At 61.5% G+C, this 12,500-nt stretch overlaps 2 non-coding genes across 2 annotated transcripts; both read left to right on the top strand.

Annotated features, from left to right (window-relative positions):
• Window positions 1-8,132: 8,132 nt before the first annotated feature.
• LOC142792114 (small subunit ribosomal RNA) lies at window positions 8,133-9,948 on the top strand. The gene has a single exon (XR_012890667.1). It is a non-coding gene; the product is annotated as a small subunit ribosomal RNA (ribosomal RNA).
• A 1,719-nt stretch (window positions 9,949-11,667) lies between these two features.
• On the top strand, window positions 11,668-11,820 carry LOC142792098 (5.8S ribosomal RNA). The gene has a single exon (XR_012890651.1). It is a non-coding gene; the product is annotated as a 5.8S ribosomal RNA (ribosomal RNA).
• Window positions 11,821-12,500: the final 680 nt, after the last annotated feature.

The following is a 12,500-nucleotide window of genomic DNA, read 5'->3' as shown; positions in this document are numbered from 1 at the left end:
GACGCGTTTTTTTTTTCTTTCGCCCCGGCTGACGCAGTTTTCGCGCCGCCCCGGCTGACGCGGTTTCGTGCCGCCCCGGCAGACGCGGTTTTTTGCGCCGCCCCGGCTGACGCGGTTTTTGCCGCCCCGGCTGACGCAGTTCGGACTTAGCACTTTTCGGCTGTGCCTGGCTGGCGGCCCACTCACTCGATCGCCATGTCTGTTTGCCACAGTTTTCCCGGTGGTGCCGCACCCGGGCTCGCCCCGGCTGACGCAGTTTTCGCGCCGCCCCGGCTGACGCGGTTTCGTGCCGCCCCGGCAGACGCGGTTTTCGCGCCGCCCCGGCTGACGCAGTTCGGACTTAGCACTTTTTGGGCTGAGCCTGGCTGGCGGCCCACTCACTCGATCGCCATGTCTGTTTGCCACAGTCTTCCCGGTGGTGCCGCACCCGGGCTCGCCCCGGCAGACGCGTTTTTTTTTCTTTCGCCCCGGCAGACGTGGTTCCCCCCCCCCCCTTTTCGCTCGCCCCGGCTGACGAGGTTTTCGCGCCGCCCCGGCTGACGCAGTTTTCGCGCCGCCCCGGCTGACGCGGTTTCGTGCCGCCCCGGCTGACGCGGTTTTCGCGCCGCCCCGGCTGACGCGGTTTTTGCGTCGCCCCGGCTGACACGGTTCGGACTTTGCACTTTTCGGCTGTGCCTGGCTGGCGGCCCACTCACTCGATCGCCATGTCTGTTTGCCACAGTTTTCCCGGTGGTGCCGCACCCGGGCTCGCCCCGGCTGACGCAGTTTTCGCGCCGCCCCGGCTGACGCGGTTTCGTGCCGCCCCGGCAGACGCGGTTTTCGCGCCGCCCCGGCTGACGCGGTTTCGTGCCGCCCCGGCAGACGCAGTTCGGACTTAGCACTTTTCGGCTGTGCCTGGCTGGCGGCCCACTCACTCAATCGCCATGTCTGTTTGCCACAGTTTTCCCGGTGGTGCCGCACCCGGGCTCGCCCCGGCTGACGCAGTTTTCGCGCCGCCCCGGCTGACGCGGTTTCGTGCCGCCCCGGCAGACGCGGTTTTCGCGCCGCCCCGGCTGACGCGGTTTCGTGCCGCCCCGGCAGACGCAGTTCGGACTTAGCACTTTTCGGCTGTGCCTGGCTGGCGGCCCACTCACTCGATCGCCATGTCTGTTTGCCACAGTTTTCCCGGTGGTGCCGCACCCGGGCTCGCCCCGGCAGACGCGTTTTTTTTTTCTTTCGCCCCGGCTGACGCAGTTTTCGCGCCGCCCCGGCTGACGCGGTTTCGTGCCGCCCCGGCAGACGCGGTTTTTTGCGCCGCCCCGGCTGACGCGGTTTTTGCCGCCCCGGCTGACGCAGTTCGGACTTAGCACTTTTCGGCTGTGCCTGGCTGGCGGCCCACTCACTCGATCGCCATGTCTGTTTGCCACAGTTTTCCCGGTGGTGCCGCACCCGGGCTCGCCCCGGCTGACGCAGTTTTCGCGCCGCCCCGGCTGACGCGGTTTCGTGCCGCCCCGGCAGACGCGGTTTTCGCGCCGCCCCGGCTGACGCAGTTCGGACTTAGCACTTTTTGGGCTGAGCCTGGCTGGCGGCCCACTCACTCGATCGCCATGTCTGTTTGCCACAGTCTTCCCGGTGGTGCCGCACCCGGGCTCGCCCCGGCAGACGCGTTTTTTTTTCTTTCGCCCCGGCAGACGTGGTTCCCCCCCCCCCCTTTTCGCTCGCCCCGGCTGACGAGGTTTTCGCGCCGCCCCGGCTGACGCAGTTTTCGCGCCGCCCCGGCTGACGCGGTTTCGTGCCGCCCCGGCTGACGCGGTTTTCGCGCCGCCCCGGCTGACGCGGTTTTTGCGTCGCCCCGGCTGACACGGTTCGGACTTTGCACTTTTCGGCTGTGCCTGGCTGGCGGCCCACTCACTCGATCGCCATGTCTGTTTGCCACAGTTTTCCCGGTGGTGCCGCACCCGGGCTCGCCCCGGCTGACGCAGTTTTCGCGCCGCCCCGGCTGACGCGGTTTCGTGCCGCCCCGGCAGACGCGGTTTTCGCGCCGCCCCGGCTGACGCGGTTTCGTGCCGCCCCGGCAGACGCAGTTCGGACTTAGCACTTTTCGGCTGTGCCTGGCTGGCGGCCCACTCACTCAATCGCCATGTCTGTTTGCCACAGTTTTCCCGGTGGTGCCGCACCCGGGCTCGCCCCGGCTGACGCAGTTTTCGCGCCGCCCCGGCTGACGCGGTTTCGTGCCGCCCCGGCAGACGCGGTTTTCGCGCCGCCCCGGCTGACGCGGTTTCGTGCCGCCCCGGCAGACGCAGTTCGGACTTAGCACTTTTCGGCTGTGCCTGGCTGGCGGCCCACTCACTCGATCGCCATGTCTGTTTGCCACAGTTTTCCCGGTGGTGCCGCACCCGGGCTCGCCCCGGCAGACGCGTTTTTTTTTTCTTTCGCCCCGGCTGACGCAGTTTTCGCGCCGCCCCGGCTGACGCGGTTTCGTGCCGCCCCGGCAGACGCGGTTTTTTGCGCCGCCCCGGCTGACGCGGTTTTTGCCGCCCCGGCTGACGCAGTTCGGACTTAGCACTTTTCGGCTGTGCCTGGCTGGCGGCCCACTCACTCGATCGCCATGTCTGTTTGCCACAGTTTTCCCGGTGGTGCCGCACCCGGGCTCGCCCCGGCTGACGCAGTTTTCGCGCCGCCCCGGCTGACGCGGTTTCGTGCCGCCCCGGCAGACGCGGTTTTCGCGCCGCCCCGGCTGACGCAGTTCGGACTTAGCACTTTTTGGGCTGAGCCTGGCTGGCGGCCCACTCACTCGATCGCCATGTCTGTTTGCCACAGTCTTCCCGGTGGTGCCGCACCCGGGCTCGCCCCGGCAGACGCGTTTTTTTTTCTTTCGCCCCGGCAGACGTGGTTCCCCCCCCCCCTTTTCGCTCGCCCCGGCTGACGAGGTTTTCGCGCCGCCCCGGCTGACGCAGTTTTCGCGCCGCCCCGGCTGACGCGGTTTCGTGCCGCCCCGGCTGACGCGGTTTTCGCGCCGCCCCGGCTGACGCGGTTTTTGCGTCGCCCCGGCTGACACGGTTCGGACTTTGCACTTTTCGGCTGTGCCTGGCTGGCGGCCCACTCACTCGATCGCCATGTCTGTTTGCCACAGTTTTCCCGGTGGTGCCGCACCCGGGCTTGCCCCGGCAGACGCGTTTTTTTTTTCTTTCGCCCCGGCTGACGCAGTTTTCGCCCCGCCCCGGCTGACGCGGTTTCGTGCCGCCCCGGCAGACGCGGTTTTTTGCGCCGCCCCGGCTGACGCGGTTTTTGCCGCCCCGGCTGACGCAGTTCGGACTTTGCACTTTTTGGCTGAGCCTGGCTGGCGGCCCACTCACTCGATCGCCATGTCTGTTTGCCACAGTTTTCCCGGTGGTGCCGCACCCGGGCTCGCCCCGGCAGACGCGTTTTTTTTTTCCTTCGCCCCGGCAGACGTGGTTCCCCCCCCCCCCTCCGTCTTTCTTTTTGTTTTTTTTTTCGCCGCGGCTGAAGTGGATTTTTCGGTGCCTCGACGCCCCGGTAGTCGCGGTTTTTCCGTTTCCGCACGGCCCCGGCTGACGCTGCTCGGTCACAGTCGCCTTTTGTGAGGATTGCAGACTTCTTGAGCGCGGGTGTTTTTTTTTGTTGTTGTTGTTGTTTTATTACGCATTCGCTCCAGCAGACGCTGTTTAGACTTTTTGTTTCCTCTTTTATCCTGCGACGAGGTGACGAGGTTTATTCGGTGCCCCGCCGCCCCGGCTGAAGTGATTTTTCCTGTCCCGTGCCGCCCCGGCTGACGCGGTTGGGACTTCGCGTTTGTTCGGCCGCCACGGGTTTTGGCGCACTCGCTCGGTTGCTTGTTGTTGCCACTTGTTGCGAACCCAGGTTTCTTGAGCGAGCGCGGGCGTTTTTTCTTCCTTTCTTTCTTTGTTCTATGTGTTAGCGAATCGGCCTTTAATATCACACGAGGACTCACAACCAACAATTTTCAGTTTGAAGTGTAAAAAATCTGCAGGTGTTGACGTAACTGACTTGCCCCGTACCCTTGAGTACATCCATGAAGTTCTCGTAGTACTACTAAATCGCATTATTCCAAGTGGAGAAATTCCCATAAACTTGCAAACCTCTACACGAAAATCGGTGCGCGTGATAAAGTTGAAAATTATCGTCCGATATCAAATGTGCCTTCTATAACACAAATTCTAGGAAAAAAAAAAAAAACACTTGTTCGCCGTTTTCTGCGCCGTGACTGGCAGCACTCCGGCGAAGCGAAACGGGGTCGATTCGAGCACGATATCGGCGTCTTTCGACGTGCTCGCCGGCGACCGTCGCACGAGTACGTCGCACGAGCGCGTCTGCCGGGGCGCCGTTTGCGAAGCCGACGCAAAAGTGGGAACCGCCGCTCGGATGATCGCCGCTTTCGGCAGAGTGAGTGTTGGCACTCCGGGGAAGCGAAACAGCGTGAATGCGCCCACGAAATCGGCGTATTTTGAAGTGCCCGCCGGCGACCGTCGCACGAGTACGGTAAACCGCGTCAGCCGGGGCGTAGTTCGGGACGCCGACGAAAAAGTGGGAAGCGCAACTCGGATCTTCGCCGTTTTTGCAGGAGTGAGTGGCGGCCCTCCTGCGAGACCAAGAAGCATCGATTCGTGCACGAATTCGGCGCCTTTCGACGTGATCGCCGGCGACCGTCGCTCGAGTAGGGCAAACCGCGTCTGCCGGGGCGGGCTTCGGGACGCCGATGCGAAAGTGGGAAACGCTGCTCGGATGTTCGCCGTTTTTGGCCGAGTGAGTGCTGGCACTCGGGCGAAGCCAAACGGGGCCGATTACGGCACGATATCGGCGTCTTTCGACGTGCCCGGCGGCGACCGTCGCACGAGTACGGTAAACCGCGTCAGCCCGGGCGGAGTTCGGGACGCCGATGCGAAAGTGGAGAACGCCGCTCGGATCTTCGCCGTTTTTGGAGGAGTGAGTGGCGGCACTCCGGAGAAGCCAAGGAGCGCCAATTAGCGCACGATATCGGCGTCTTTCGACGCGCTCGCCGGCGACCGTCGCACGAGTAGGGCAAACCGCGTCTGCCGGGGCGGGGTTTACGACGCCGACGCAAAAGTGGGAACCGCCGCTCGGATGTTGGCCGTTTTTGGCAGAGTGAGTGCTGGCACACCGGCGACGCGAAAGAGCGCGAAAGCGCCCACGAAAGTGGCGTATTTGGACGTGCTTGACGGCGACCGCTGCAGGAGTACGAAAAACCACGTCAGCCGGGGCGAGCGACCCACGGCGGTCTGGGTGCTTATCGCTGCTATTATAGGGGCACCCCGGCAGACGCAGAAAAAAAAAATTTTTTTTCGACCTTCTTTTTTGCTGGTCGAGCTCGGGTAACCCAGGTCGCAATGGGAGCCGCGCACGAAAGCGGCGTCGCGAGACGCGTTCGCGGTCGCTAGTCGCACGAGCTCGGCAACCGCGTCAGCCGGCGCGGAGTTCGGGATGCCGACGGCTAAGTGGGTACCGCTGCTCGGATGTTCGCCGTTTTTGGCCGAGTGAGTGCTGGCACTCCGGCGAAGCGAAACGGGGCCGATTCGGGCACGATATCGGCGTATTTCGACGTGCTCGCCGGCGACCGTCGCACGAGTACGGCAAAGCGCGTCTGCCGGGGCGAGGTTTGCGATGCCGACGAAAAAGTGGGAAGCGCCGCTCGGATCTTCGCCGTTTTTGCAGGAGTGAGTGGCGGCCCTCCTGCGAGACCAAGAAGCATCGACTCGCGCACGATATCGGTGTCTTTCGACGTGCCCGCCGGCCACCGCCGCACGAGTACGGCAAACCGCGTATGCCGGGGCGGGGTTGGCGACGCCGACGCAAAAGTGGGAACCGCCACTAGGATGTTCGCCGTTTTTGGCAGAGTGAGTGCTGGCACTCCGGCGAAGCGAAAGAGCGCGAATGCGCCCACGAAAGTGGCGTGTTTGGACGTGCTTGACGACGACCACCGCAGGAAAACGAAAAACCACGTCAGCCGGGGCGAGCGACCCATGGCGGTCTGGGTGCTTATCGCTGCTATTATAGGGGCACCCCGGCAGACGCAAAAAAAAAAAAAATTTTTTCGACATTCTTTTTTGCTCGTCGACCTCGGGTGACCCAGGTCGCAGTGGGAGCCGCGCACGAAAGCGGCGTCGCGAGACGGCTTCGCGGTCGCTAGTCGCACGAGCTCGGCAACCGCGTCTGCCGGGGCGGAGTTCGGGACGCCGACGGCTAAGTGGGAACCGCCGCTCGGATGTTCGCCGTTTGTGGCCGAGTGAGTGCTGGCACTCCGGCGAAGCCAAACGGGGCCGATTCCGGCACGATATCGGCGTCTTTCTACGTGCTCGCCGGCGACCGTCGCACGAGTACGGCAAAGTGCGTCTGCCGGGGCGGGGTTTGCGACGCGTACGCAATAGTGAGAACCGTCGCTCGGATGTTCGTCGTCTTTCGCCGAGCCAGTGCTGGCACTCCGGCGAAGCCGAACGGAGCCGATTCGGGCACGATATCGGCGTCTTTCCACGTGCTCGCCGGCGACCGTCGCACGAGTACGGTAACCGCGTCAGCCGGGGCGGAGTTCGGGACGCCGATGCGAAAGTGGGAAGCGCCGCTCGGATCTTCGCCGTTTTTGGAGGAGTCAGTGGCGGCACTCCGGTGAAGCCAAGGTGCGCCAATTCGCGCACGATATCGGCGTCTTTCGACGTGCCCGCCGGCCACCGTCGCACGAGTACGGGCAAACCTCGTCTGCCGGGGCGGGGTTTGCGACGCCGACGCAAAAGTGGGAACCGCCGCTCGGATGTTCGCCGTTTTTGGCAGAGTGAGTGCTGGCACTCCGGCGAAGCGAAAGAGCGTGAATGCGCCCACGAAAGTAGCGTATTTGGACGTGCTTGACGGCGACCGCCGCAGGAGTACGAAAAACCACGTCAGCCGGGGCGAGCGACCCACGGCGGTCTGGGTGCTTATCGCTGCTATTATAGGGGCACCCCGGCAGACGCAGAAAGAAAAAAAAAAATGGGGACATGGCGTGCGTCACCGTGCGGCTTCGCAGCGTTGCCGAAGTCGCCGAGCCCTTCGACTGAGCCGAACGGCGGACAGGGAACGTTGGTCGGCCGTTCTAACCTGTCGGTGCCACGCCGAGACGTCGTTAAGGAAAACGCGTCGTGGGCCTCTACGACGCCGTCGAGTCGTTGTACGTTTGGTGTCCAGCGTGTCGGCGGCGAGTAGCGGACACGTCGTTCACGACTTCGGTCTTTCGCAGTCGACGCGAACTTGCGGAGAGTCGTGGTGCCTCACGTTTTCGGCAGAAACCGCGGCGGAATTTTCCCGTGCGTGCGCGCACGACCTCGGTGCTGTGCCGTCAGCGTAGTGTTGCACAAACTCGTGGCCTACCCAAGGTGCGGTACGTTTGCGGCCGTATCCTCGGTGGGAATTTCGTGAGTAGGGTCGCAAATTCTACGACCTCGGCGGGTTTGAGAGCGACGTAGACTTGTGGCACGCTCAACGTGCCACACGTTTCGGGGCACACCCGCGGTGAAATTTTTCTCGAGTACGCTCGTATTAGTGCCCAAGGAGGTCTGGGTACTTATCGCTGCTATTATGTGGGGGTTCTCGTGAGCGGCGTACGCGAAAGCGACCGGGTGTCTGATATGCGGCGGGCTTCGGCCTCGTCAAGCGTGTCCTCGGGTCTGCTCCAGGGGAATCCACGGCAGTCGTCTGCAGCCTCATCCGCTTGATGCGTTAGGGGCTGGTTGTCGGACGGTGCCGTTTTACCACGATATCGAGGTGTGTTCCGTGTCGTCCTCGGGCGATTCAGATGCGAAAGCGCCGAAGACGCGGGCGTGACCCGTCGTCTGGCGGCTTTGCAGTCTCGGCTCCGTTGCTAGTTCCGGCCGGTCCACCGACAGTGCAGCGGGCTTGGGCAACCCGCACGGCGCGACCGAGTCGATGCAACGAAAAAGAGCGAGCATGAACGTGCTTCTTGCCGCACGGCTCCCACTCGTCTTTCGGGAAGGTTGTGCCGTAGCGAGCTCGAACGCCGTCATCTCGGAGTGCAAAATAAGCGTGTTGGGGCGCCTGAAGGTGGCCTCCGCCGCACACAGACTGCGTCCGGCCCGCCGAAGGCGAGGACGGACGCGCAGTCGAACGATTACCTGGTTGATCCTGCCAGTAATCATATGCTTGTCTCAAAGATTAAGCCATGCATGTCTAAGTACATGCCGAAATAAGGCGAAACCGCGAATGGCTCATTAAATCAGTTATGGTTCCTTAGATCGTTTCTTCCTACTTGGATAACTGTGGCAATTCTAGAGCTAATACATGCAGTGAGCCTGGAGCCCTTTGGGTAACGGGTGCTTTTATTAGACCAAGATCGATCGGGTTTCGGCCCGTATTGTGTGGTGACTCTGGATAACTTTGTGCTGATCGCATGGCCACGAGCCGGCGACGTTTCTTTCAAGTTGTCTGCCTTATCAACTTTCGATGGTAGGTTACTTGCTTACCATGGTTGTTACGGGTAACGGAGAATCAGGGTTCGATTCCGGAGAGGGAGCCTGAGAAACGGCTACCACATCCAAGGAAGGCAGCAGGCGCGCAAATTACCCACTCCCGGCACGGGGAGGTAGTGACGAAAAATAACAATACGGGACTCTTTTGAGGCCCCGTAATTGAAATGAGTACACTCTAAATCCTTTAACGAGGATCAATTGGAGGGCAAGTCTGGTGCCAGCAGCCGCGGTAATTCCAGCTCCAATAGCGTATACTAAAGCTGCTGCGGTTAAAAAGCTCGTAGTTGGATCTCAGTTCCAGACGAGTAGTGCATCTACCCGATGCGACGGCTCGGACTGAACATCATGCCGGTTCTTTCTTGGTGCACTTCATTGTGTGCCTCGAGATGGCCGGTGCTTTTACTTTGAAAAAATTAGAGTGCTCAACGCAGGCGAGTCGCCTGAATAAACTTGCATGGAATAATAGAACAAGACCTCGTTTCTGTTCTGTTGGTTTTTGGAATACGAGGTAATGATTAAGAGGGACGGACGGGGGCATTCGTATTGCGGCGCTAGAGGTGAAATTCTTGGACCGTCGCAAGACGAACTACTGCGAAAGCATTTGCCAAGAATGTTTTCATTGATCAAGAACGAAAGTCAGAGGTTCGAAGGCGATCAGATACCGCCCTAGTTCTGACCATAAACGATGCCAACCAGCGATCCGCCTGAGTTACTCAAATGACTCGGCGGGCAGCTTCCGGGAAACCAAAGTATTTGGGTTCCGGGGGAAGTATGGTTGCAAAGCTGAAACTTAAAGGAATTGACGGAAGGGCACCACCAGGAGTGGAGCCTGCGGCTTAATTTGACTCAACACGGGAAAACTTACCCGGCCCGGACACTGGGAGGATTGACAGATTGAGAGCTCTTTCTTGATTCGGTGGATGGTGGTGCATGGCCGTTCTTAGTTGGTGGAGCGATTTGTCTGGTTAATTCCGATAACGAACGAGACTCTAGCCTATTAAATAGGTGCGGGGTTCCCAGCACCTTACAACCTTCTTAGAGGGACAAGCGGCTCCTAGCCGCACGAAACAGAGCAATAACAGGTCTGTGATGCCCTTAGATGTCCGGGGCCGCACGCGCGCTACACTGAAGGAAGCAGCGTGTCTTTATCCCTGTCTGAAAAGACTGGGTAACCCGTGGAACTTCTTTCGTGATTGGGATAGGGGCTTGCAATTGTTCCCCTTGAACGAGGAATTCCCAGTAAGCGCGAGTCATAAGCTCGCGTTGATTACGTCCCTGCCCTTTGTACACACCGCCCGTCGCTACTACCGATTGAATGATTTAGTGAGGTCTTCGGACCGATGTCCGGCGCGGCCTTTCGGTTGCGCCGGTCTGTTGGAAAGATGACCAAACTTGATCATTTAGAGGAAGTAAAAGTCGTAACAAGGTTTCCGTAGGTGAACCTGCGGAAGGATCATTAACGGATTGTGAAGGGTGAGCGCCTCAGCTGCGTCTGCGCCCGACACTTTCTGCCGCTGACCCCGTTTGGACGCGGGGTCGGCTTTTCCCCACGGGGCTGCCTGAATGTGGAGCGGCACCCCGTGACAAATTGTTGCGCCCAGCGGACGCCAACACCGCGACCTTGGACGGTCGGCCAGGTGGCGGACGCGGGTACAAACGGCGCAACGCACTCATAGGTCGGCTTTCGACCCGCCACAGCACCGTGGCTCGAAGCGCTCGAAATGCGCGACCCGACCGCTGCGGGACCGCCTAGTACTGTAAACAGGAGCGGCGGAGCGCGAACGGCGAGTCGTGGTTACGTCGGTAGAAGGCGAGGCTGCGCGTTCCCGAAACGCCAGCCGAGTGCCCTCCCGACCGTTCGAGCGTGCAAGAACGAGACCCGACAATCGCGCGGCGACTGCCAAGTACGAGAGGAACGGCACAAGCGTCGGCGGTCGGTCAAGGAACTGGCGATGTGACGGGTCCGCTGTGCACCAGTGCATACCGTCCCGCCGTCCGCGGCAAGCGCCTCCGCGTCCTCGGGTGACGGAGGCTGCCGGTCGGTTCTTGCAGGCGAGGGATCTCGCTGGCACCGGTTCGCGTTGACGCGCGGCCGGTCATGGCACGGCGATGCGACGGCCGAGGTGCGCAGTACTCGATGGAGGAACCGCACGCTCCGATGACCGTCCCGCCCTCCGCGGCGTATGCGTACCGACCGTAATGGTTGCAGCAGCGCCGGCCGGCTTTTGAATTCGCCACACGAAACACGGTGCGAGATCGCGGTTAGGGGAGCGTCGACGTTGCCAGGCGTTTTGCTTGCTGCCGAGGGAAAGGCGGCACGGCCACGTCGCGCTCGTCGCGATTAGCGGGTCTGCGCGCTTTGGGAAGGTGCCGCAACGACTTGCCGAAAGAGGAAGCACGGAAGAACGAGGGACTTGGACGTCCCGACAATTGAACGCACTTGCGGCCAGGCCCTTGCTGGCTTCGTTCTTCCGCCTCGAGTAGGCTCGTACGCGGCTCCGGCGCCGAAAGTGGTCCTTGGCACCGACTTCGGTGGACGTGGGAAGTGCCGCGCAAGTACGGCGCGCCTGGCTCCACCTGTTGGCTAAAGTAGGCAGCCGGATCGGCATTTTGGTGTGCGGTGGCAAACCGTGGATGCGAAAAAAGCTTGTGCGATTTCGTGGAACAAAAAGCGGGGGTCCCCCTTTTTATGCGGAGGAGACCGACCCGCCTGCCGTGGTGAACCGCGACGCCACGGTAAAAACGGGAGAGGCTTGTCGATGGGACCGTGCATCCCGCGCTCCACGGAGGCCGGGAGGCGGCCGCCCGAGGAAATGTGTAGCCGTCGAGGCCCGCATCTGCGTGCACTCTTATCCAAATGGGTGTACCGCAGGCATTTTCTGGTTAGGCGGGCCAATGAGAGCGAGCACACAACGATACCTACGGGTCCGGCTTGGAGAACCGGCTTCGACGCCTCCCGAGTATTTATAGAGGGGTGGACCACGAAAGCACTCGCAAGTAGCGAAAGCGAAACGCCGTCCGAAACACACCGTTTGCTCGATTTGCGGCAGCCGAAAAAGGCGCGGCAGAGTTTTGGAGTCCAAGCGTGCGCTGAAAAGCGCCCTTCTTGGCCACTGTTTGGCCGAGTGCCAGAAACGTTTGGTTTTGACTGTACGGAATTGAACAAACACTTTTTCACGACTCTAAGCGGTGGATCACTCGGTTCTCGGGTCGATGAAGAACGCAGCCAGCTGCGAGACTTGGTGTGAATTGCAGGACACACTGAGCACTGATTCTTTGAACGCACATTGCGGCCTTGGGTCTTCCCTTGGCTTCGTCTGTCTGAGGGTCGGATCACATATCAAGAGAGCCTTCGGCGCACAAGGGAACGTGAGCCGTCGACTCGTTTTGACCGCGTCGGCAACACGGACAGCACGCTGAACACCTCACAGCGAGCGCCAACAGCGGCCACTCAAGGGCGAGACGGTGGCGACCGTCGTGCCAGAGCCCAACCGAAACGGGGGCGACCGACTGCATTGAGGATGTGGCACCTCGTTGAGACCGCCGCAGGACTTCGAGTCGGAAGGAAGCCTGCAGGGAAAGTGCGGTCGAGGTTGCGTACTCCTCTCTGCGACCGGGCGCGCAAGAGCTGCGAGAGCCACGGACGCGCAACTTTAACGCACGGTAAACACGAGGAGCGAAAGCCGGCCAGCAAAGCTTCTCCAGCCGTGCGCAAAGTGCGCGAGATCGCAGCCTTGCGTTGCGCTTGTTGCCCTCGAAGTAAGCAGGGTGTCCCGTAGACCGGGCGCTCGAACACGCTGCGGGGCCGTGCCTCCTCCAGGCTTTGCCGCGCGAACAGGGAACGTTCGCGCGCAAAGCGCAGGGAGGTGAGGAGGCTGCGCCCGACGTTTGCGGTTCGCTGCGTACGCGGTTGATGCGGAGAGCACGGCGCGACGACTTGCCGCGAAGCGGAAAAAGTCTCCCGCACGAGTTGGCGAAACGTTGGCGAAGCTTAAGGCGTTCTCGTCGTAG

Source organism: Rhipicephalus microplus, unplaced genomic scaffold (genome assembly GCF_043290135.1).
Source record: "Rhipicephalus microplus isolate Deutch F79 unplaced genomic scaffold, USDA_Rmic scaffold_204, whole genome shotgun sequence".
NCBI classification, from domain to species: Eukaryota; Metazoa; Arthropoda; class Arachnida; order Ixodida; family Ixodidae; genus Rhipicephalus; species Rhipicephalus microplus.
This window is presented reverse-complemented; position numbering and strand designations above follow the sequence as displayed.